Below are 24,715 nucleotides of genomic sequence, written 5' to 3'. Positions count from 1 at the left end.
AGAAGTTACCTGAGGCAGGAGAGCGGTATACTCCCTTTGAGAAGCAGCTGTTGGCTTGCTATTGGGCTCTGGTCGATACCGAGCAAATTACATTGGGACATAATGTGATTTTAAGGCCTGAGATCCCCATCATGCAGTGGGTGATGAGTTCTCCTAAGACTCATAGAATTGGGCATGAGCAGGAAGCCAGCATTATAAAATGGAAATGGTATGTCCAAGACAGGGCACAAGCAGGTCCAAAAGGAACCGCCGTTTTGCATGAGCAGGTAGCGCAGGCTCCAGTGAAGAATTCAGAAATGTTGCACGATGTACCTCCGGTGTGTGACTCCCCGGTAGGGTGGGGCCAGCCGTTCGCAGACTTGTCTGCAGATGACAAAAAACATGTGTGGTTCATAGATGGCTCAGCAAAATATGTTGGAGCGAAAAGGCACTGGAAAGCAGTGTCCTATAATCCTGTTACAAAGAAGCTTTTAACAACTACAGGACAGGGAAGAAGTAGCCAGTTTGCAGAGCTTTATGCCGTGTATCAAGCTTTGAAACAAGAGCTACCGGGAAAATGTCACATTTATACAGATTCCTGGTCTACCGCCAATGGGTTAGCTACTTGGCTTCCCACGTGGCATGCACATCAGTACAAAATCCATAACAAAGAGGTATGGGGGAAGGAATTATGGCAGGAGATCTGGGAGATGTTACCTCAAAGCACCGTGACTGTCTATCATGTGGACCCTCACTGTCCAAGTGATTCATTAAACCGATGGTTCAATTGTCTTGCAGACGATCGAGCCAAGATTCAAGAGGCTGAAGTGGAGGCGCAGAATTCTGATTTGGTGGGTATGGCTAAATGGGCACACCAGAAATGCGGACATCTTGGAGAAAAGGCTACTCACAGGTGGGCAGAGATTAGAGGGATGCATCTTCCCCTAGATTTAATTAAAACAGCAATCATTGAATGTCCCATTTGTCAGCATACATAGCACAGACCGGTCCCACAGGTGGTGAGAGGCCAGCTAGGCAGAGGTAAATTGCCAGGACAGATATGGCAGATTGATTACATTGGACCAATGCCAGTGAGCAGAGGGTGTCAGTATGCCTGCACAGTGGTAGATACTTAGGGCCTGATTATGACCCTGGCGGACGGCGGAGGCCGTCCGCCAAGGTACCGCCGCTGAATGACCGCACCGCGGTCAAAAGACCGCGGCGGCCATTTAGACATTTCCTCTGGGCCGGCGGGCGCTCTCCAAAAGAGCGCCCGCCGGCCCAGAGGAAATGCCCCTGCAACGAGGACGCCGGCTAAGAATTGAGCCGGCGGAGTTGCAGGGGTGCGACGGGTGCAGTTGCACCCGTCGCGTATTTCAGTGTCTGCTTAGCAGACACTGAAATACTTTGCGGGGCCCTCTTACGGAGGCCCCTGCCGTGCCCATGCCATTAGCATGGGCACGGCAGGGGCCCCCAGGAGCCCCGCGGCACCCCCTACCGCCATCCTGTTCCTGGCGGGTGAACCGCCAGGAACAGGATGGCGGTAGGGGGTGTCAGAATCCCCCATGGCGGCGCAGCAAGCTGCGCCGCCATGGGGGATTCTAAGGGCAGCGGTAAACCGGCGGGAGACCGCCGGTTTGCCTCTTCTGACCGCGGCCGAACTGCTGCGGTCAGAATGCCCTGCGGGGCACCGCCGGCCTGTCGGCGGTGCTCCCGCCGACCCTGGCCCCGGCGGTCTTAGACCGCCGGGGTCAGAATGACCCCCTTACTCTGGTTATCTCATAGCCTTTCCCTGCAAGCGCGCAACTCAGCAGAGCACCCTGAAAACTTTAGATCTGTTGATTTTGTACTATGGGGTGCCGCTCCAGATTCAAAGTGATAACGCCAGCCACTTCAAGGGCAGACTAGTGCAGGACTGTTGTGCACAACACAACATTGAGTGGATTTTTCACATACCTTACTACCCACAAGCGGCGGGACTGATTGAGAGAATGAATGGGTTGTTGAAAGAACAATTACACAAACTGTCTGATGGGACACTGAAGGGGCGGAGGGATAATTTGTACGATGCTTTGCAAATTTTAAACAACTGACTCCTTACGAATGCCGAGACACCTCTCATGAGAATGCTCACACCTGCTTTACAGATTAATCCGTTTACAGCAAGCAATACCATTGTGTATTGGGAAACAGCTCCAGGAGCTTTGGCACCATATCGAGCTACACCAGAATCTGCAGGACTTGACCTGCATGCTTTACACATGCATCGATTGAAGCCTAGAGACATCACTCTGATTGAAACAGGGGTGGGAATTCAGATTCCCCCTGAGCATTACGGTCTGATCGCCCCTCGACCTGGGCTTGCCCTGAGAGGCATCCAAGTTTTAGGAGGCGTGATGGATGCAGACTACCAAGGCGAGTTAAAAGTCATTCTCTTGAACAGTGGTGACACAGACCTAGTGGTGCAACCCAGTGATCGCGTTGCCCAAATTGTCATCATGCCGGTTTATGGAGGTGTTGTTAAGAAGGGGAGCGCCCCAGCCCTTCTCACTGTAAGAGGCAAAGGAGGGTTCGGATCTACTGACAAGAACCCAGGGGCCAAAGTGTGGATTGAATCCCAAATAACCCTCCTCAACCCGCTGATGTCATCGCCACTGGACCAGACAATGTCCTGGTAGTTATGCGACCTGGTCAAGACAAATGGGAACATGTTCCCGCTGACAAATGCTATTTGCGAGAATGATAATACGTGTTTTGTCTTTTGTTCTTTTCAGATCATCCTGTGGAGTGCCTGTGCAATGAGTGTGGTGTATGGAGCCCTTTCGGGAGACCCCACCGGGGAGTGGAGGGGCTCATAGCCCAAAAATTCAACCGTCAGCCGCAGATGCCTACGCTACTGCATCAACCGAACAATGTTTGGATTCATCTGGCGCAGGAAGTGCTGAATATATCTAATTTCTGTATGAGCAACATGCAAAGCGATCAAGATCTGATTACCACTTGTCTAGTGGCGGTGCCCACTCCTGCTGCGGTATTACTGCACATCTTTAAAAATACAAACCAGGATGGAATGGTGGATGTGAGTGACGTTCGCTCCCATCTGTCACTCTATGAGTACTGCCGTCATTGCCCGGAGGTGGGCAGGCGGTTGTGGAGGAACATGACATCCATACTCACGTTTAACATCTCAAATGGGGATGTGTGCTATTCATTGACTTGTGATCCTATAAAAATAGGTAAATGTGCTCAGCTCAAATTGGAGAAAAGAGACTAAAACTTAACTGCTGCACAACAGACATTGAGGGTCATTCTGACCCTGGCGGCCGGTGGCTGCCAGGGCCACCGACCACGGGAGCACCGCCAACAGGCTGGCGGTGCTCCAACGAGCATTCTGACTGCGGCGGTTCAGCCGCGGTCAGAAGCGGAAAGTCAGCGGTCTCCCGCTGACTTTCCGCTGCTCGTGTGAATCCTCCATGGCTGCGGAGCGCGCTCCGCAGCCATGAGGATTCTGACCCCCCCCTACCGCCATCCTGTTCATGGCGGGAAAGCCGCCATGAACAGGATGGCGGTAGGGGGGGTCGCGGGGCCCCCATAAGAGGGCCCCGCAAAGTATTTCAGTGTCTGCCTTGCAGACACTGAAATACGCGACGGGTGCCACTGTACCCGTCGCACCTTCCCACTCCGCCGGCTCGATTACGAGCCGGCATCCTCGTGGGAAGGTCGTTTTCCCCTGGGCTGGCGGGCGGTTTTTCAGCAACCGCCCGCCAGCCCAGGGGAAAACTTGTAATACCCGCCGCGGTCTTTTGACCGCGGCGCGGTATTTCGGAGGGCGGCATCCTGGCGGGCGGCCTCCGCCGCCCGCCAGGGTCATAATGAGGCCCATTGTGCCACTCACGAATTGACCTGACCTGTTTGAATGTAAATAATTCAATGTTCTGCCAGAATGTGGTGCCTGCTGCCAGCCACATTTAACATGTTAAGTTGCCTAAAGGTTGGCTCTTTTCATGTGGTAACATTTCTTTTACCTATATTCCAGCCAATCTAACCGGAGGGCCTTGTGCCTGGTCACGCTTAGGCTTTCTCATGTTTCCTATGGATACTGCTCTACACCCTTGCTATACTAGAGACACTATTCAATTACCTACAGATAGTGATTCTGAAATTTCATTGCTTTCCAAAACAGAATATGTCAGTTTAGCTGGTTCTATCGTAGGGGTACAAGGAATCGCAGTGTATAATACCAGAGTTATTAATAAACTTGCATGTTTAGTAGTCAAGAATATTAATTATACATCAGCTGCTTTAGCTGAGCTGTTATTAGATGTACAGGGAACTAGAAAAGCTGCTTTGCAGAATCGCGCTGCTATTGATTATTTACTGCTTAAACACAACCATGGCTGCAGCGATTTTGAAGGGTTGTGTTGTTTAAATTTATCCAACCACTCCATATCAATCAACTCCCACATAGAGGCCCTGCATAAGTTAGTGAAGGGGGTGCAGCAGGATGTTGACAAGGGGTGGTGGGATTGGGCTTTTGGATGGCTGCGTAATTTAGGCCAACTGCGTTATATCCTTGGTGTAATCATTATCATAACAGTTATTTTAATTTTGTTATGTTGTTGTATTCAGTGTGTGCCTAACCTTCTATCTCAGTGTCGCCCAAGAGCATTGCCATTTCAGCTTATAGGATATACTTAGTTGTAAGTTGGCCAAATGGTCCATGGGTGGAATGTATTGCTACATGCACTACGTGCAAGGTAAACAGTGGTGCAGGGTGTGGACCATTGGCCTCTGATTCCATTTTGCTTCACAACTCCATTTTGTCGAGTCTGGTTCTGTGCGTAAGGTACTGTTCTGTGTTTTTCCACAAGCTTAGGCAAGCTGCAGGGTGGGGTGTTTTTCTGCTCAACTTCTCTCCATCTGCCAGATACGAAGAGTACTATTTACATTCCACGAGCTATCAGTTAGGACAACAGGGGGATGCGCCTGTACTCAAGGAGCCCTCTTCTGGGAACTTTGTCCGCTCCAAGGAGACGTCTCGAAGGGTGAACAAGGTACCGCCGATTGCACAATTTGTAAAGGAGGGGGTCTTTTTCTAGAAAAGACTCCTGGGCGTTAGTAAATACTATAAAGGTCAGGAGTCTAGATGGACTGGTTTAGGAACTCTCTTCTGGTTTGGACGCAACGCCAGGAGGACTGATTGTCCCGAAGGAGGCTCCCTGTGCCAGCCGATTTGGGTTCCCCTGCTTTGTGTACAGCGGAGGGATCCAGACTCTCTTTTCGGTGAAGCTTTTCAATTTATGAGCACTGAAGCATATTGTGTGTGTGCGTGTGTAATATGCACTTATTCTTGCAGTCATTTTCGTGTTATTCTTCATGATATCACAGAGTGTTTATTCTCATGTTATTTTTCATGATATATTAGTGTGGTCAGTTTTGCTATATGAGAGCTTGCCCCATAAATAATCCTGATTATTCTACCTACTAAGGTGTGTAAGAGTGATTGTTTCACCTTGTGCTCTAAACTATCCTGAAGTGCATAGTTCTGTTATTCTGAAAGGTGAAGCAACACACCTTGGCACCCCTTAAGTCACCAAGCACATACACCCCCAACAGCCTAAAGAAAAAAGCCTACAAAATGTGCAAAAGGCCTAACGTAATTCCTGCAGCCTGCTGGTAGTTTCTCCTAGTTTCCCACAATCAGGTTGCCTTTCTGTTTGCCCATAGCGTCCAAGGTACTGACCCAAAATTCAACAGACACCTAGCCTACCATCCATGACAGCCACTCTTAAAGCTAAGTATATGGGGGGCATGTACTTAGCTTTAAGAGTGATGTATGGGATAGTCTGTTAATGGTCTGGTAGTCACATTTAGATCCACTGTGAGCAGCAACTTTGACATCAACTTGCTCTTACTGTAGACTGGGTAGAGATGGATGAGAAGACAAACTAACAGGGACAGCTTATGCATAACTGAGACAGAACTGAGCCAGTGGTCTGGTTGAGCTCTAAGACCCCTTAATAAAACACACATTGAAAATATTTGCCATGTAAATCATGCAAAAAGGATTACGTAAAAATGTGATAACGTTACTTACAAATTTTTTAAAAAGTGTATTTCTTCAACGTGCTGAATCATTTCTCTTTAGTACTTCAGATTATATCACTTCATAGACATATTTAATAAAAGTGAAGTTTTAAAACATGAACTTAGAAACATTTATGCCCCTCTCTCCACCATGACAACAATGCCACTAAGCAAATCAGTTGTTCTGTGCATCCTTTGTAGGTCCTAGATCTTATGATAGATGGAACAACATTATACTCTGTTTAATCAAACACAAAAGATTTTTGTAAAAAGTACTTCCTGAACTCACACATTTGAAGGGATTGCACGATTGAACCATGCATGCAGAACAACGCAAGCCTTAACAATGTGCTCGGAACCACTACCCCGTTGTTTCCATGCATTCCTTTATAGTGAATTTTGTTGTAAACGCAAGCCTAGTAAAGGCATGTGTGGAAACGGCATGCAAAACAGCACCGCCCCATCCACCCTGAGGCCCAAAAGTACCCCCAACCCTATTACCTAAACAAGCCTGACCTTCCCACCCCCCTGAGCCCTAAAAAAACAATCCCACCCTTTGCATCCCCACCTCTAAAAACTAAAGCACCCCAACCCCCATCCACCCTGAGACCTAAAACCTTCCCCCAATAAGTAAACTACCCCAACCCCCACCCACCCTCAGCCCTAAAAAAACTATCCCAACCCCCTCACCCTTGCCCCTAAAAAACTAAATTACCCTGACCCCCACCTGCCGTAAACCCCCAAAAAACTACCCCTACTCCAACCCCTGCCCCATAAAACTAAACTACACCAACACACCTCACCCGCCCTGAGCCCTAAAAAAACCTATCCCAATCCTTTCCCTTAAAAACAAAACTACCCCGAATGAGCCCTAAATAAAAACGACCCCAACCCCCTCCCTGCCCCTAAAAACGAACCTACCCCGACACCCCCACCCACCCTGAGCCCTAAAATCTTCTCCCTTATAAGTAAACTATTCAACACGCCCCCCAAAAAACTATCCCGACTCCCCACCACACCCCTAAAAACTAAATTACCCCAACCACCCTCCTGTTCGAAGCCCTAAAAAAACTACCCCCACTGCCCACCCCAGCCCCTAAAAACTTAAGTAAGCCCTAATTCCATCCCCACTGCTAAAACCCTGCTCCTAAAAAAAGATAGCCTGACCCCCACTCTAAGCCCTAAAAAAAATACCCAAACACCCCACCCGCCCCCTAAAAAGATAGCTCAACCCCCATCCACCTCCCACCCCTGCCCCAGCCCCACTTACCTCTCTGCTTCTTTCACATCCTCTCCCGAACACCGCATGGCTTTTTCTGTGCCTTAACAACGCATATGCATAGTTTAGCACATGCGTGTCTAAGGCACAGAAAAAGCCATGCGTTGTTCCTGCAAGCATGGTTACGTTTGTGTGGCAAACTTCTGAGTTGTTTGGTTAAGGGCGTTTCCAATTTGGAGGTGCTCTTTTATGAGGTAATGACAAAAAGAAGGCCTTGTGAAATTAAATATTTGACTACAATCACACAATTTCTTCGAACAAGGGAGCTGGGATTCATCCACATTCTCTGGTTTCACATCGTGCAATTCAGACACTAAATGGACATCTCTTTCACTCGACTGTATTGCATCAAAAATCACTGATTTGTCATTCATTCTTGGTGCGTGAGGTGTGAACATGGGGAGAGGCATAAGTCACATTAGTTCGGGGGTACAAGAGCACCTCGAGATGAGACTCGCCAACCTCTAAGTCTGGCACTGGTACTGTAGAGTGATCTATGAAGCTGTGTGTGATGTGCAAGCAGGGCAGAGGGCATGAATCTGATTGAGTGTCTGCCTGGCACTCACTCCACATCAGTATGCTGCAGAATGGCTTTAAGATAGTCGGAACCTGCAAGGTCATAGATAAGCAGTGATTAAAAACTGTCTCTGAAATGATCCGGGGTGGGCCCTAAAATCATGTCCTTCATAGCCCAAAAAATGTTTAAATTCCCAACAACCTAACAAAGGCTTTAGGTAATCCATAACATCAATGCTCTTTATCTTGTATTTATTAAAAGTGTTTGTTTTATTACATGTGTTGTATTTCTGTGGTTGTTTAATCCAACATATGGTTCTTGTATAAATTGAGTCGGCTTCAGACATCTGGTTGAGTTGCGGCTGTGGGTGAGTGTTCTGAAGCACGAGTTGGAGGTCTGGAGATTAGTCTGAAGGTAGGGAGAATTTCTCTCTGTAGCTGTCAGTGAGTCATAAAGCTCTTCAGTGTTCATACACCACGCACATACAAACCTTGGCCTCTTTGGAGAGTGCACAGAGTGATGGTCATACATGGACCAATTTTAATTGTAATATTATGGGAAAGAGTAGGAATACAGGTGTCAAATTATTGTCAGCGCCAAAGGGAGTTGATGGTTTGAAGTGAGGAAATTACCAGAAGTATGTGCAGAAAAAGAGAATGGCAAGAAGCACAAGCATTGCAATGCAATGGGTCTCGCGTTTGCTCAAGTTGAGCTATTAGAGTTGTAAATTCCTAACTGGACTTTTCTTGCCACATAAATTGAAAATGAAAAGTAAAACAGTCTACATAAGCAAGTCAGTTCAAATTGCCAAGGCTGCCATGAGCGCAAGAGTTATTGGCTCCCTGTGTGAATGTCTAGATAGGATCCCAGCTGGGATGAAGGGCAAACCGAAACCAGAGGAGGGGCCATCACAACTGTAACAGGAGGAAGCGTGAGGTAGTGTGATGGCCAACAGAAATGTTCACTTAGTTTAATCGCCTCGGGAGGGAACTCAGCACACAAAAGAGGGACATTTCACAAAATGCACCAATACCAAACATTTACAATGCATTTGCAAGAGCTATTGACTTTTATTATCTACATGTTTTTGTTTATAGTAAAATGGCTATATGCGGTTTGTTGTGGAGTTATGTGTGTTGAATTGAATTGTTAGTTGTGGAATTGTGTTGGGTGGAATTGTGTGGTGTGTAGAGTCCTTGGGTAGTGGAATTATGTGATATGGTGAATAGATAGGGGTAAGAGCTGCACAGAAACGATAGAAAGGAAAATGGAGAGAGATAGGTAGTTTGTGTATGCAGTGGTGACTGAACTCTAGATAGAGGAGCAGAGCGAGTATGTGAGAAAGAGAAAAAGAAGGGGAGAGTAGGCCACAGATCCATAAAAATGTGTAAAAGAAAAGTGAGCGTGAGAGTTGATAAGATGGATAGATATAAATAATATTAATGACAGTGTGAAGAGACAATGAAGATGATGGTGAGATTTTGTTATGACTTCATAAAGATTGAAGAGGACAAGTCAAAGAGAACTAGTGTTATGAATTAGAGGGTCAGCATATGAAAGCATGCATGCAACAAATGTAATTTATAACAGAAAGATTGCAGAAAACGTGTGTGTGCTCCATGTTTTTAATACCGTCACAAAATAGACACCATACAGTTCATAATGTTTTAATTTTTGCAGTCTTCAAATTCTGAAATCGTTCTGTGCCATGTCATAAAGATTTGACCACTCTGCATAATTAAAAAAACAATGAACATTCTTTTGATACACAAAACACACAGCAAAACCAAAGATCTGGGTCCACTCTTCTAAGCAGCTATTGTATGTCTCTGTCTGTCCGGTAATGTGAAACACAGAGGAAATGCAGCGTTAATGCAAATACTTTGGGGCATATTTTGACTCCGTTTGTGCCAGAATTGCGTTGTTTTTTTTTACGCAATTTCGACGCAAAACTAACTCCATATTTATACTTTGGCGTTAGACGCGTCTAGCGCCAAAGTCCATGGAGTTAGCGTCATTTTTTAGCGTGGACACCTACTTTGCGTTAATTATATGCAAGGTAGGCGTTCCCATCTAAAAAATCGACTCCGAGGCATGTGCGTCGGATTTATACTCCCGGGCAAAATTCACGCCCGGGAGTGGGCGGGTCAAAAAAAATGACGTACGGCCGCTTTTGCGCCGTTTTTTAGCGCCTGCAAAAGGCAGGCGTTAAGGGACCTGTGCCCCCAGGGACACCCCCTGTCACCCTTGCCCACCCCAGGAGGACACCCAAGGCTGGAGGGACCCATCCCAGGGACATTCAGGTAAGTTCAGGTAAGTTTTTAAAAAAAAGTTTTTTGTGGCATAGGGGGGCCTGACTTGTGCCCCCCTACATGCCACTATGCCCAATGACCATGCCCAGGGGACAGAAGTCCCCTGGGCATGGCCATTGGGCAAGGGGGCATGACTCCTGTCTTTGCTAAGACAGGAGTAATTTCTATGGGGGTTGGGAGTGAAAAAAAATGGCGCAAATCGGGTTGAGGCAAAAAAATTGCCTCAACCTGACTTGCCCCATTTCTCGACGCCCAAGCCCCATGTCCCCCTACGCCTGCGCTGCCTGCTGTACGTCGCTTTTTTTTAACGCACACCAGACGGCGCCGGCGGCTAACGCCGGCTAACGTCATTCAATAAATACGGCGCCCGCATGGTGCTTCAGAATGGCGTTAGCCGGCGCTAATTTTTTTGACGCAAAACTGCATTAGCGCAGTTTTGCGTCAAAAAGTAAAATATGGGCCTTTGTTTATTTTGTGAGCTTCTCCTTATAATGATAGCGTGGTGGGATATACAAAAATAACTTACTGCCACTGTTTATCTTAAATTGCAACAACACAATGGAAAATAAACCAACTTATTTCCCACTCAGAAGCAGCTATTTTCTGTCTCCATTCAGCCACGGTAAAATGCAAAAATCTGACGAAATGCAACTGCATTGCTGTCTCATGGGTTATTTCATAGGATCCTTTAAATAATATTAAAGGTGAAATGTGCATGCCGTATATACCAATCAAACAAATAAAAAAAGATGATTTAATCACAACTCCATACAACCTAGCCATATGTATTAATTTTGGGAAAATGTTGGCATGCGCTGCAAAGATATTATGTTACTAGTAAATAGAATAGCTTGGATGCTTGTTAAAGTTAAACAAATGTTTTTTTGTGTTTTTTTATTGTAAACACATGAACCTCAAGATTGTGGGGAATTTCTTGTTTGCGTTTTTCCCTCTCTACTTATTACTTGATAAAATCTTAAATACTGACCTCTATGGCAATCCAGACTACTAACCCGACACCGCCTTTGATTACTCAGCCTTTTCACCGTAGGGCTGGCTTCATCCTATAGCACCAATGGAGCATATGTACATGCTTCACAGTAAAGTGTGCTTAAAATAAACAAAAGGTTGCTGCTGCCACAGAAAGGTAGACTGCGACTTGATACTCCACCCCCTTTACACCAGATGCAATTGCTAAAACCCTGTCTACTTCTGCCTAGCAGGCGCTTTCTTGCATTTATATAGGTAAAGCTTTTCTGTTATATGCATTAGAGCAATAGTTAATGCTGAGGTAGGGTCTTTTATAAGTAATATATGCAACGTCTCACAAGTGCCGGGCAAACGTAACACATTGTACAAAAAATAGAGCTTCAGATGAGCCGATAAGGCAGGGCAGACTTCATAAGTGTTATTCACTTCAAAGGCAAAGTGGTACTTTGAAAGTCACTTGACCGAATTTTGTTACAGTCGAGCACAAAAGGCCGAGACAGTTGAAAACACTTATGAGAGAACTGACGCTTTAGCCAGTGTTAAAGGCTGTAAGTTACCATCTCTGCAAAGATAGCTAAATAGACTTTAGATGTTAATGTTAAACTGCTAGACAGGAGGTTTGTTTGCAGGAGACAATCATACTTGGGACACCAGCATAAGAGCGTCATTTATGTTTACATACCCTGCCAAAACCTTGTGCTAAAACCAACAGAGAATAGGTGAAATCACCCCCACACGCTGAACAGTAACTAAAGGTAAATAGAAATCCGATTTTACAATAAAGCCCCTATTGGGTGAGCGCGTTTTGGGTAGAAACAAAATACATTGTTCTTGAAAGGCAGAGGATACTGTGATACAGTCAGTGATGTGGGAAACAATATATTTGTAAGCATTTGCAATGCAATGGTTCTTGCGTTTGTGCGAGTTAGAGCTATTTGCATTGAAAATTACTAACTGGACTTTTTTTGCCACACAAACTGAAAATAAAAATTAAATTAGTTGACATAAGCGAGACGATTAACCTCTTAGCTGCTGGGCCTTCCTCCCCCAGTGCTGAGCCCCTTTTTGGCTATTTGGGGTAGTTCGCGCTTAGGCCTTCATAACTTTTTGTCCACATAAGCTAACCATGCCAAATTTGCGTCCTTTTTTTCCAACATCCTAGGGATTCTAATGGTACCCTGAGTTTGTGGTTTCCCCTGGAGGAGACCAAGAAAATAGCCAAAATACAGTGAAATTTCGTTTCTTCCAAATAAATGGGAAAAAAGGGCTGCCGAAGAAGGCTTGTGGTTTTTTTCCCTGAAAATGCCATCAACAAAGGGTTTCTGGTGCTGAAATCACTATCTTCCCACCTTTCAGGAATGGGCAGACTTGAATCAGAAAACCAAATTTTTCAAAATAAATTTGGCATTTTACTGGGACATACCCCATTTTTACTATTTTTGGTGCTTTCAGCCTCCTTCCAGTTGGTGACAGGAATGGGTGTGAAACCCATGCTGGATCCCGGAAAGCTAAACATTTCTCAAAACTAGACAAAATTCTGAATACAGCAAGGGGTCATTTGTGTAGATCCTACAAGGTTTTCCTACAGAAAATAACAGCTGAAACAAAAACATATTGAAATTGAGCTGAAAACAACAGCCATTTTTCTTTATGTTTTACTCTGTAACTTTTTCCTGCGATGTCTGATTTCTGAAAGCAATATACCGTTTTGTCTGCTGAACTCTTCTGGTTGCGGGTATATAAAGGGTTTGTAGGTTCATCAAGAACCCTAGGTACCCAGAGCCAATAAATGAGCTGCACCCTGCAGTTGGTTTTCATTCTATACTGGGTATACAGCAATTCATTTGCTGAAATATGAAGAGTGAAAAATAGGTATCAAGAAAACCTTTGCATTTCCAAAATGGGCTCAAGATAAGGTTTTGAGGAGCAGTGGTTATTTGCACATCTTTGAATTCCGGGGTGCCCATACTAGCATGTGAATTGCAGGGCATTTCTCAAATAGACGTCTTTTTTACACACTCTCTTATATTTGGAAGGAAAAAATGTAGAGAAAGATAAGTGGCAATAACACTTGTTTTGCTATTCTATATTCCCCCAAGTCTTCCAATAAAAATGATACCTCACTTGTGTGGGTAGGCCTAGCGCCCACGACAGGAAATGCCCCAAAACACAACGTGGACACATCCCATTTTTTTGACAGAAAACAGAGCTGTTTTTTGCACAGTGCCTAGCTGTGGATTTTGGCCTCTAGCTCTGCCGGAACCTAGGGAAACCTACCAACCCTATGCATTTTTGAAAACTATAGACCTAGGGGAATCCAAGATGGGATGACTTGTGGGGCTCTGACCAGGTTCTGTTACCCAGAATCCTTTGCAAACCTCAAAATGTGGCTAAAAAAACACATTTTCCTCTCATTTCGGTGACAGAAAGTTCTGGAATCTGAGAGGAGCCTCAAATTTCCTTTCACCCAGCGTTCCCCCAAGTCTCCTGATAAAAATGATACCTCACTTGTGTGGGTAGGCCTAGCGCCCGCGACAGGAAATGCCCCAAAACACAACGTGGACACATCACATTTTTTGACAGAATACAGAGCTGTTTTTTGCAAAGTGCCTACCTGTAGATTTTGGCCTCTAGCTCAGCCGGAACATAGGGAAACTTACCAAACCTGTGCATTTCTGAAAACTAGAGACCTAGGGGAATCCAAGATGGGGTGACTTGTGGGGCTCGGACCAGGTTCTGTTACCCAGAATCCTTTGCAAACCTCAAACAGTGGCTAAGAAAACACGTTTTCCTCATATTTCGGTGACAGAAAGTTCTGGAATCTGAGAGGAGCCACAAATTTCCTTCCACCCAGCGTTCCTGCAAGTCTCCCGATAAAAATGATACCTCACTTGTGTGGGTAGGCCTAGTGCCCGCGACAGGAAATGCCCCAAAACACAACGTGGACACATCCCATTTTTTGACAGAAAACACAGCTGTTTTTTCCAAAGTGCCAGCCTGTGCATTTTGGCATCTAGCTCAGCCAGCACCTAGGTAAACCTACCAAACCTGTGCATTTTTGAAAACTAGAGACCTAGGGGAATCCAAGATGGGGTGACTTGTGGGGCTCTGACCAGGTTCTGATACCCAGAATCCTTTGCAAACCTCAAAAAGCGGCTACAAAAACACGTTTTCCTCACATTTCGGTGACAGAAAGTTCTGGAATCTGAGAGGAGCCACAAATTTCCTTCCACCCAGAGGTCCCCCAAGTCTCCCGATAAAAATGATACCTCACTTGTGTGGGTAGGCCTAGCGCCCGCGACAGGAAATGCCCCAAAACACAACGTGGACACATCCCATTTTTTCATAGAAAACAGTGTCTACCTGTCGATTTTGGCCTCTAGCTCAGCCGGCACCTGTGGAAACCAAGCAAACCAGCGCATTTTTGAAAACTAGAAACCCAGGGGAATCCAAGATGAGGTGACTTGTGGGGCTCTGACCAGGTTCTGTTACCCAGAATCCTTTGCAAACCTCAAAATGTGGCTAAAATAACACGTTTTCCTCACATTTCGGTGACAGAAAGTTCTGGAATCTGAGAGGAGCCACAAATTTCCTTCAACCCAGCATTCCCCCAAGTCCCCCGATAAAAATGATACCTCACTTGTGTGGGTAGGCCAGGTGCACGCAACAGGAATAGATCACACAAGTCACACCTCTGTGGACTCCCCCGAATGTCTAGTTTCCAGAAATGTTTGGGTTTAGTGTGTTTCTCTATATGGCCGCCGAACCCAGGACCAAAAACACAAGTGCCTGCCTTACAAAACCAGTTTGTTTTGCCATAGATAATTTTGATGTCTCCACAATACGATTTGGGTTGTGGAATTTGGGGCTGAACTAAATTGGGGAGCTCCCAAGAGAGCACTCTTTCTCTCTCTGCTTGCCGCCGCATTCACCTGCTCTCTGGGTTGGGCTAACCCACTATTACCCAGTTGCACAAACAGCTTGCGAAGGGACAGCAGGACTGTCCTCATCACCTCCCTCATAATGTACTGGAAGAGGAGTTATCGAATGGGACTCCTCCGACTGAAAAATCACTCCCAGAGTCTGCGCCATTGTCCTATCCCTCAGATGCTGTCTCAGTATCTGATGTCTCAGTCTCTGATCCTATGTCAGAGCAGTCCTCTATAACCCGAGTGCAGGCAGCAGTCATCCATCAAGATGCCATCTCTGCTATTGGCTAAACTGTTGCTCTAAAACACCAGCCTACGTAGACAGTCACAAAATCGATGGTGTGTGTGAGATACGTGCAACAATAGAGGCCACCTTACCTGCGCTTCTTCCCTCAATCAGCACGTTCTTTCAAGACACTCAAAAAACACCTTGTCACATACCATTCGTCACAGTCTTTATCACCTCCTGCGCCCAGTCCAACAATCATTATTGGTGCTCCCACTCCCTCCTCCTCGGATTCCCTCATTACCACCCAGCAAAAGTGCCCTTCATCTCCCCATAGCCGCCCTCCACCCGGCACATACATTTCATTGGTATTATAGCGCAGGTAATGGCTGACTTTACTAATGTACTCAGCTATTTACATAAAATACAGATTTACTCTTTGCAGTAGGCATATAAACCTTCTGCGCTTCTTTATGGCACTAAAACTGCCACTACACAAGTCTGACCCTTTTCCCCCCAGGGAAACCACACACATATTGACAAAAGTGATATATATATGACAGCCAACCACCTGAAACTCAACTCATTCAAAACCGAAATAATCCTCTTTGGCCCACACAAAAACACCTGGGACCCCTCATGGTGGCCCACCACGCTAGGCCCTGCAACCACCCCCGCCAACCACGCACTCAACCTCGGCATCATCCTAGACTCCTCCCTCTCAATGACCCAACAAATCAACGCTCTCACCTCTTCATGCTTCAACACACTCCGTATACTGAAAAAAACATTCAAATGGATCCCCACAGAGACCAGAAAAACTGTCACTCACGCACTCATCAGCAGCAGACTTGATTACGGAAACGCCCTCTATGCCGGCACCACTCTAAAACTCAAGCGCAAACTACACGCATCCAGAACTCAGCAGCACGACTCATCCTCAACCTCCCCCGACACAAACACATCTCTCCACACCTCAAATCCCTCCACTGGCTCCCCATTGACAAAAGGTTCACCTTCAAGATCCTCATCCTCGCACACAAATCACTCCACCACTCAGGCCCTGCCTACCTCAATGAGAGTCACCTTCCACACCCCCACACGAAACCTCCGCTAAGCTGACCTCTCTCTCGCCTCTGTCCCCCGCATCAAACACACCACCACCGGGGGCAGATCCTTCTCCTACCTTGCACCCAAAACCTGGAACGCCCTCCCAACCCACCTTCGCAAGACTCAAAACCTACTTCTTTTCAGGAAGGGCCTCAAAATCTGGCTTTTTGAACAGTGATCCTCCCAGCCCCTTCCCCCCCCCCAGCGCCTTGAGACCCTCACGGGTGAGTAGCACGCTTTATAAATCTCTTTGATTGATTGATTGATATATATAGATCTATCTCTATATATATATCTATCTACATAGATAAATCTATAGATATATCCATGTACATAGATATATCTATATATATAGATCTATATATAGATCTATTTTTTTTAGTTGTTGTATGGTTTCTTTGGGGGCCAAAATGGCCCCCAGGGAAACCCTACAAAATCTAAAAAAAATATTGCCCCCACAGGGGGTCGCCCTGCCCACGGGTGACCCCCTGTCCTTTTATTTTTATTTTATTATTTTTTTTGAAGAAAAAAACCAAATTCCCCTGGGGGCACATACCTTTAAAAAAAAAATAATAATGCCCCCGGGGCGGCCTGCCTGTTTTCTGAGGGGGCCGACCCCCCCAAGTGAAATCCCTGGTGTCTAGTGGTGCTTTCTGGCCCCCGATCGCAGTACAGCTGCGATCGGGGGCCAGGAAACACTTTCAGAAGGCCTCGTAGGGGCGGGTGGGGGGCGGGGGGAGACCCGGAAGCTTCCGTGTCTCCCGGGGTGAGAAAAAATAAAAATAAAAATCCTCGAGTACAACGCACCCGAGGATTTATTAACACCCTCCCTGGTGTCGGCCACTGGTCGTGACCCGCACCAGGGAGGTAGTGCGGGCGTCGGCCAGTGGCCGACACCCGCATTGAAGGGGTTAAAGAAAAAAAACGCACCGCGATTGCACTGCGTAAAAAATAAACAGATAAAATAGTCCGGACCCCAGGCTGAAAACATCGAGCCTCGGATGTTTTTAGTAGTTTACCAGTGCTGTGTAGGTGGGCTAAACACCGGAAAAGGCATGACATATGCATGCCTTTCACAAATGAAAGCAAGAGTATTTTAAAAGGCAAGCCTACGAACCAATGTGAGTGACTGACGTGCCATGTGCGGGGTTTGAAACCCAAAGAGAGATTACAGAATGGACGGAGCGCTTAAAAATAATGGCGTGTGAATTCTGAAAGATGCAGAGAGAAGGCAGTAAGGGGGTGATTCTAAGTCTGGCGGGCGGCGGAGGCCGCCCGCCAGACTTCCCCCTCCAAAATACCTCTCCGCGGTCGAAAGACCGCTGAGGGTATTTTGGGTTTTGCACTGGGCTGGCGGGCGACCGCCAAAAGGCCGCCCGCCAGCCCAGTGCAAAACACCCTTCCCACGAGGACGCCGGCTCAGAATTGAGCCGGCGGAGTGGGAAGGTGCGACGGGTGCAGTGGCACCCGTCGTGTATTTCAGTGTCTGCAAAGCAGACACTGAAATACAAAGTGGGGCCCTCTTACGGGGGCCCCTGCAGTGCCCATGCCATTGGCATGGGCACTGCAGGGGCCCCCAGGGGCCCCACGACACCCCATACCGCCATCCTGTTCCTGGCGGGCGAACCGCCAGGAACAGGATGGCGGTATGGGGTGTCAGAATCCTCCATGGCGGCGCAGCGAGCTGCACCGCCATGGAGGATTCATTTGGGCAGCGGAAAACCGGCAGGAGACCGACGGTTTTCCGCATCTGACCGCGGCCAAACCGCCGCGGTCAGAATGCCCTGCGGGGCACCGCCAGCCTGTTGGCGGTGCTCCCGCCAACCCTGGCCCCGGCGGTCCATGACCGCCGGGGTCAGAATGACCCCCTAAGTGTTTTAACATAGTGAGAGACGACAGAGGAAAGTAGCATGAAGAGTAATAGAAATGATTGAGACACCCCCGTTCCACAGATCTTGGTAATGTTTATTCAGTCTCAAGCGTTTAGAACTGAATATTTTTAGTTTCTAACTATTCACAACAAAATAATTATGTTATTACTGATGACAAACATTGGCAAACTCAATAGCTCAGTCTTGTTTTTTGGGAATATGGCTCTTATTGTGTAATGTGTCTGGATGCAATAACAGAGGCACCCACATACTAGCCAATTGGCTTCCTTTGTAAAGCACTGGCTTTTTGTTTTCATGTTTTCAGCCACACCCTAAAGTAGGTAGACCTTGCCTTTCAGAAAGGATTCCTGGTTACATTTTTTGCCAATTCTCCTTTTAGACATTCCCACACTTTCCATCCCACTTAAATCACTGGATGCCTGAGATGATGACCAGAGTCATCATTTCAACACAATCCCATTCACACATGTAGTGCTGAGAATGTACTGTATGTATTCTGTGAGACAGAGACATTTGTTCCAAAGTTACGACTCTCATGTCTTGGAAAACATTCATCACAACCACTGTTGTGTACCTGTCTGTTGGTGCCATGGGTGTGCATTTGAATGTTGGTTTTCACAATGATTATGACCATCCAGTGTGTGTCCCTGCCACGATCGTCAAAGAAAAATACTTGACATTTTTATGTATTCTAAGATTATGGAAGGGCCAAGAGATGATACCTAAACAGCAGTTTATGTAAAGTTATCTCCAGTCCAATTCTTTAGCAAAGAAATTATTTTGTTTTCATTAAAACATATCTAGAAATAGTCTGGACTTCTCTAGAAAACCTTTTGCTTGTTTTGACATGTTTTTATCTACGGATTTCTGCTTTATCTTGATATCGCTAAGGGAAAAATATTGAAATATTAAGTATTTTGTGATTTCTTATTTTATTTGTCATGAAGATATCGGCTAGACCAGTGGTCACAATTGTATTCCTCTAAAAGTATCTTAGACGGTTTGAGTAGCTGCGCCAAAGCATAACATGGAAAGTTAGATCCCACATTTGAGCTTTGATTAAGATAATATTTGGTCCTGTTATCCTGGTGTAGCCTTTGTTCCTTGTCTTTTGTGTCTACTTAAAGGCCACTCATCATCTGCTGTGCATTATGGTGGGAGTATTGATTTGGACTCAGTGTATTTCATCCTCTGCTGCCTCATCCTGGTTCCATCTACCCATTCTACAATTTACGCAGTATGTTATGAGACAACTCCCTGGGCAATTATTCAACTAAAAGCCATTCCAGTGGCTCATTGTTTGCTAAATCAGAAGTGCACCCAACTTAAACCTCACTTAAACATCATCTTAAAACAACTGTACACATTAGACTCAATTCCTGTCAAAATAATATGTACGATACAGATCAAACCCATACAGTTTTTGCTACCTCAGTGGCACATTCTTTTAGGTTATACTGACAAATGTTATTATATCATCAGCCTTTATATCCATTGTGAAAAAGCTAGATTAAAACCATCAAATTCACAAGCATCTAAAATGGCACCAAAGCCAAATAATTAGAAATAGTAGCTCAACCAATTGAAGCTGAAAAATTAACATTTGTACCACCCAGTAGAAAAGAACAAATTGCAATGTCCTTCAGCATTCACATATATGTCCATAATATTCACATCTTTTAATATCTGATACCATTTCTTTGTTTTCTTTTGAAATGAAGAAAGTAAGTGAGGCCACTGATACATCCCTATTTGGATTACCACAGTGTGTCCGTGTTTTATGGTCTAGGTAGTTTCAATCGTTCCTATTCTGTTTTTTTAGTTTCTTTTGTCAAAACAAGCTGCTATTTATTCTATTCTGCAACCTTTTTCCATTTAACAACCTTCATCTCACCTACTTTTTTGATTTCTCTTTGTTACGATGTGAGGTCTGCTGCTGGGCCTGGACTACTAAAAGGCCAGGTCTCACTGCCAGCACTAAGCTTAGTCTGTTGATCTTAGGCATGGGTTTATGCTAGCTTGCTTTCCTTGGCCTCTCTATACTGCTGTGAGGAAGAGCTGGACTAGAGTAGACAACATAGTCCTGACTATCTCACTAAGGTCCTACGCTGACTGGCCTTGCTTTTCAAATTAAGGGAAAACTAATACTCTTAACTCTGTCAATTATCACCATCCACTGGCCCCAGCACACCTTTTCATTTATGTGTGCTTTACCTTCCTGTTTGTTGGGAACTCTAACACTCACACCCCTCAAAAATGTTTGACTAAGCTATGTCCCAGCTGGTAGGGGACAAAATTGGTCCATTAGAACCAAACTTCCAGGGCAGCCATCCACTCTCAATAAACAGAGACTGGAGTACAAGATTGCATTGTGTATCCACTCATTGACCGAATGAAAGTCCAAATGTACTCCCAGAGTAGTCCTCTCCAATATCTTGCAGATGATCAGAGTTGATCAGAGTAACAGCTACATTGCCCAAGCCACACTTGAGAAAGCTAAAGAGCTACTGTATTCTTGTAAAAGTTTATGACAAACCTTATTTAGTTTTCTTCTTTAAAATCATGACACACAATGTCCAAAAGTCATTTTACAGTGAATTCCCAGCGGGGTCATGCAGTAAGAACAAAGCATGCAAAGTCAGTCTCATGAGAATTTTCAGTTCTAGAATGGCCAACCATTTGCAGAGACACGACGAATGAATGATTTCTGATTTATTTAGAAAGGTATAATGGCAGATAGCCTCATCCAATTGCAAAATGTGCAAATACATTTCACAAAGAAAAAAAGCACTATGGAACCTATTCACAAACTTTTGTGAATGTTTGTAGTACTAAAAGCGTACAGAGAGGACCAGATGGAACTGCAGGATGGTCTTGCTTCTTGTAGGTCCTGCCTTGACCGAGGTATGGATGACCCTTTCTGGTAGCCACAGTGCTGCTGACAAAGGAACGTCAAGGCAGTCCGTGCCCTCCAAAAGGAGTCCCTGAGGAAAACCCCAAGGGGGAAAATACCACAATGACTGGAACTCCCTGGAACAAAAAATGGGCAGAGGAAAAGATAAGTCTTCAAATAACAAAAATATTACTGAAAGGACCAGAAAAAGGCAAGGAAAAGGCTGGAATACCCGGAGCGTGATCACCACCAAAGGAAGTGTTGCAGCGCAATGAGACCAAGAGTCTCATTCTTTTTATACCCAAGAACAGGAAGTGACATTCAGGAAGGAAAAAAGACGCCATGTTAGATTGGGAAAACTATTATAGGGAATATGGATGACGACACCATGTTGGAAAGGGATCCTGATGCATGCAGGAAAGAGGATGACATGCTGGGAGAAGAAGAAGAACATGGCTCCACCCAAAAAGATGCAGGCAAGAAAAAGAACAAAACTGAAAAGAAAAGAACAGAACAGAACAGAAAATACCAGGTAAGTGAGATGGTGGGGGGAATGGGGCCCACTGATAATCTCCAGGCCACGCCACGCCCCGAGCTCGCCGAGGCCCGATGCCCAGTCTAGGGCCTCGTTCGAGGTAAGGTCGGAAAAAAGGGGCACGGCATGCCCCGTGGGCGAGAAAATGCACCGCAGCCCCAGCCGTGTCCCGATCCGGTCTCCCTGTAAGTGCTGCGGCAGGCCGTGGTGCAACCCTAGGTCTCTCTCCCCTCCCCCCCGGAGCCCCGGGTTTCTGCATCTGCATACGGAAGAACTGACGAACTAAAAGAAGAGTGTGAACAGAATAGGCATCTTCCCAGGAACACTCGCTCAGAGGGTAGCCTTTCCAATGGATAAGATATTGGAGGCGATTTCCGAACATATGTGAATCACAAATTTAATGAACCTCATACTCAGGTTCATCGTTCACCAAAAAAGGAGGAGGACAGGTGAATTGTCTACCAAAAGGATCAGACTTAAAAGGTTTCAGTTGTGAGACATGAAAGACAGGATGAATTTTCCATGTCCGAGGCAAATGCAGCCGAAAGGAAATTGGATTGATCTTCTGAAGGATAGAAAAGGGTCCATAATAATGGGGCTTGAACTTCTTTTGTGATAAACAGAGAGGTAAAAACCATGAGGAAAGCCAGACTTTGTCTTGTAGTTTATAAGATGGAGCCTCACAGCATTTTTTATCAGCCATCCTTTTCATCTGTTGCTTGATAGATAGAAGGTTAGAATGGATTAGGCGTTGAATATTAAGGAATCTTTGAGTAAATGAAGTGACTGAAGGAAGTGTAGAAGAGTCTTTTATTATGGTAGGAAAGGACTTGGTATGGAAACCATATGAACAGAAAAAAGGAGTGTTTTTTGAGGCACTATGAACTGTATTATTGTATGAAAATTCAGCCATGGTAAATATGCAGACCAGTTACTCTGAGTAGTATTACAAAAACAACGTAGATACTGTTCCAGTCCCTGATTTAGATGTTCCGTCTGCCCATTAGTCTGAGGGTGAAAACCAGAAGACAAGGCTACCTCGATATGTAAAGACTTACAGAAATGCTTCCAAAAACGTGATATATATTGCAGACCATGATTGGAAAGGATAACTTGAGGGATACCATGAAGACGAAATATGTCTTGTATAAAGATTTGACTTAATTCTTGAGATGTGGGAAGTTTCTTTAGAGCAGTGAAGTGAGCCATTTTAGTGAAGGAATCCACAGTCACCATTATCAATCTATTTTCTGCTGAGGGAGGTAAGGATCACATGAAATCCATTGATATTGTATGCTGAGGGGCTGGTGGCACAGGTAAAGGGTGAAGCAATCCTGCAGGCTTGGTATGGGGTGTTTTAGCTTGGGCACAGATGGGGCAGGATGCCGCATAACTCTCAGTATCTTTCTTAAGTGTAGGTCACCAGAAAGAATGGAGAAGTAGTTCTTGTGTGGCCTTACTACCACTATGACCTGCTACAGGGGAATCATGACACATTTGAAGTGCTCTCCTTTGTTCCATTTTGGAAGGAAGAAATAATGCATTTTTAAAGTTGAAATGTTCTTTGATTTTGTGTAACTTTGGACATAGTTCTTTCATTTCTGAGTCTGAGAGAGTGGAATATTCTGACCGTACTTTGTTGAGAAAAGACTGTACAAGTCCAATGATTCTTTCTGGTTCAATGAGATGTTGTGAAGGGGAATGGATACCTTCAGGGTAACGCTGTGACAAGGCATCTGCAAGTGTATTCTGAGAACTAGGGATATATGTGATATAAAAATCAAATTGACTAAAAAGAAGGCCCAATGGGCTTGGCATCTGTTCTGACATTGAATGTTCCGTAGACATTGTAAATTACGGTGGTCAGTTCGTAATTCAAATGGTTCTCTAGATCCCATAAGGAAATGTCTCCACTCGTTACATGATGCCTTTGGTGCTAGAAGTTCCCGTTCCAAAACAGAATAATTACGTTCGGAATCTGATAGCACATGAGACAGAAAAAAGATTGGATGTTCTAATCCATCGTCAACTTGTCTTTGTAATAAGGCAGCCCCTATAGCTCTTTCCGAAGCATCAGTGACCACGATAAATTGCTTGGTTGTATCAGGGTGTCGTAGTATCAGAGCTTGGGTAGAGGCATGTTTTAAGTTTTGGAAAGCGCTTTCGGCCATACCAGTCCAGATGAAACCATTTTGTAAATTCTCTTGTTTAAGAATTTGTGTAATTTGGCTGGTTAGCTGAGCGAAATCTGAAATAAATTGATGGTAAAAGTTGGCCAACCCTAAGAAACACTGTGTTTGTTTGATGGAAGAGGGGGATGGCCAGTCTAGGATAGCCTGGACTTTCTCTGGATCCATGGCAATACCAGCTTGACTGATGTGATACCCTAAATATTTCACTTCTGTTTTGTCGAATTTGCATTTCTCGGGTTTACAGAACAGTTGATGTTGTCTAAGTCTACCTAGGACTTGAGTTACATGCACGGTATGATGTTCAGAATTTCTAGAGTACATCAGGATATCATCCAAGTAGATAACCACGGTATGATTTAAAAGATCAGAAAATATCGAATCCATAAATCTCTGAAATATTGAAGGGGCATTGGTTAAACCAAAGGACATTACTCGATTCTCATAATGACCAAAGGGAGCGCGATAGGCAGTTTTCCATTCATCGCCTTCTTTTATTCTTAACAGATAGTAATCTCCCCTAAGGTCTAACTTTTAAAATCTTTGCACCCCTCTGACTGCTTCCAAGATATCTCTTATTAAGGGTAATGGGTATCAGTCTTTTATGGTGTGTATTTAACCCACGAAAGTCTATACAAAGACGCAGATCCTTTGTCTTTTTGGGCACAAAGAAGAGAGGAGCCCCAGCTGGGGAAGAAGATGGAGCAATTAGACCACTCTGAAGATTTTCCTGCAGATAGTCCTTGAGTATCTTTATTTCTGGTTCAGTGAGCGAGT

This window comes from Pleurodeles waltl, chromosome 7, assembly GCF_031143425.1.
Source record: "Pleurodeles waltl isolate 20211129_DDA chromosome 7, aPleWal1.hap1.20221129, whole genome shotgun sequence".
NCBI classification, from domain to species: domain Eukaryota; kingdom Metazoa; phylum Chordata; class Amphibia; order Caudata; family Salamandridae; genus Pleurodeles; species Pleurodeles waltl.
The sequence above is the reverse complement of the archived record's forward strand: the minus strand, read 5'-3'. Positions refer to the sequence as shown.